The following is a 2,500-nucleotide window of genomic DNA, read 5'->3' as shown; positions in this document are numbered from 1 at the left end:
CGAGGAGTCGTAATGGGCAAAATTAACTCGGGGGACCTCCAAATCGAAATCCGTCTCGAGCAAAGCATTTCTTAGGCTTCTAGGAAGTTCCCGTAAAATTTTCAAACCCAAACTCCAAACTTCATTTTTTAGCACACAATGCCCACGTGCACGCGGGGGTGCTTAAGCGTGCGGGCGAGGAGTCATAATGGGCAAAATTAACTCGGGGGACCTCCAAATCGAAATCCGTCTCGAGCAAAGCACTTCTTAGGCTTCTAGGAAGCTCCCATAAAATTTCCAAACCCAAACTCCAAACTTCATTTTTTAGCATACGATGCCCCCGTGCACGCGGGGGTGCTTGAGCGTGCGGGGGAGGAGTCATAATGGGCAAAACTAACTCGGGGGATCTCCAAATCAAAATCCGTCTCGAGCAAAGCAGTTCTTAGGCTTCTAGGAAGCTCCCATAAAATTTCCGAACCCAAACTCCAAACTTCATTTTTTAGCATACTATGCCCACGTGCACGCCGGGGTGCACGAGCGTGCGGGCGAGGAGTCGTAATGGGCAAAATTAACTCGGGGGACCTCCAAATCGAAATCCGTCTCGAGCAAAGCATTTCTTAGGCTTCTAGGAAGTTCCCGTAAAATTTTCAAACCCAAACTCCAAACTTCATTTTTTAGCATACGATGCCCACGTGCGCGCCGGTGTGCACGTCGGGGTGCACGAGCGTGCGGGCGAGGAGCCGTAATTGGCAAAATTAACACGGCGGACCTCCAAATCGAAATCCGTCTCGAGCAAAGCATTTCTTAGGCTTCTAGGAAGTTCCCGTAAAATTTTCAAACCCAAACTCCAAACTTCATTTTTTAGCATACGATGCCCACGTGCACGCCGGTGTGCACGAGCATGCGGGCGAGGAGTCATAAAGGGCAAACTTAACTCGGGGGACCTCCAAATCGAAATCCGTCTCGAGCAAAGCATTTCTTAGGCTTCTAGGAAGCTCCCATAAAATTTTCAAACCCAAACTCCAAACTTCATTTTTTAGCACACAATGCCCACGTGCACGCGGGGGTGCTTAAGCGTGCGGGCGAGGAGTCATAATGGGCAAAATTAACTCGGGGGACCTCCAAATCGAAATCCGTCTCGAGCAAAGCACTTCTTAGGCTTCTAGGAAGCTCCCATAAAATTTTCAAACCCAAACTCCAAACTTCATTTTTTAGCCAACGATGCCCACGTGCACGCCGGGGTGCACGAGCGTGCGGGCGAGGAGTCATAATGGGCAAAATTAACTCGGGGGACCTCCAAATCGAAATCCGTCTCGAGCAAAGCATTTCTTAGTCTTCTAGGAAGCTCCCATAAAATTTTCAAACCCAAACTCCAAACTTCATTTTTTAGCATACGATGCCCACGTGCACGTCGGGGTGCACGAGCGTGCGGACGAGGAGTCATAATGGGCAAAATTAACTCGGGGGACCTCCAAATCGAAATTCGTCTCGAGCAAAGCATTTCTTAGGCTTCTAGGAAGCTCGCATAAAATTTTCAAACCCAAACTCCAAACTTCATTTTTTAGCATACGATGACCACGTGCACGCCGGGGTGCTTGAGCGTGCGGGCGAGGAGTCATAATGGGCCAAAACTAACTCGTGGGACCTCCAAATCAAAATCCGTCTCGAGCAAAGCATTTCTTAGGCTTCTAGGAAGCTCCCATAAAATTTCCGAACCCAAACTCCACACTTCATTTTTTAGCATACAATGCCCACGTGCACGCCGGGGTGCACGAGCGTGCGGGCGAGGAGTCGTAATGGGCAAAATTAACTCGGGGGACCTCCAAATCGAAATCCGTCTCGAGCAAAACACTTCTTAGGCTTCTAGGAAGCTCCCATAAAATTTTCCGAACCCAAACTCCGAACTTCATTTTTTAGCATACGGTGCCCACGTGCGCGCCGGTGTGCACGTCGGGGTGCTTGAGCGTGCGGGCGCGGAGTCATAATGGCAAAATTAACTCGGGTACCACCGAATCGAAATCCGTCTCGAGCAAAACACTTCTTAGGCTTCTAGGAAGCTCCCATAAAATTTCCGAACCCAAACTCCGAACTTTATTTTTTTTTTTGGACACTCGTGTGCGCGAGGTAAAGCTTCTCCGCGGGACTCGAGCGAGTTGAATGAATGGGTGGGCGCCGGTGCGCGCCTCGGTTAACCTGGAACACTTGTGTCGTGGTGTGGCACGGTGTTGCCCAGCTCTTCGGGACCCGGGGCGGTTGAATGAACGTTGGAGGGGGGGAGGACGAATCGGAGCGACGAAGGGCTGAATCTCAGTGGATCGTGGCAGCAAGGCCACTCTGCCACTTACAATACCCTGTCGCGTATTTAAGTCGTCTGCAAAGGATTTCTACCCGCCGCTCGATAGGAATTGTACTTCAAGGCGGCCCGCGCGGCAAGTCCGCCGCGGGGCTCGGCCAACGACACGTGCCTTTGGGGGCCGGAAGGCCCCTACTGCGGGTCGGCAAACGGACGGCGGGCGTACGC

The sequence above is a fragment of the Cornus florida genome, unplaced genomic scaffold, assembly GCF_030987335.1.
Source record: "Cornus florida cultivar Cherokee Brave unplaced genomic scaffold, ASM3098733v1 CherokeeBrave_3.0.0_Hap2_scaffold_26, whole genome shotgun sequence".
Lineage (NCBI taxonomy): Eukaryota > Viridiplantae > Streptophyta > Magnoliopsida > Cornales > Cornaceae > Cornus > Cornus florida.
Note: the sequence above shows the minus strand (reverse complement) of the source record.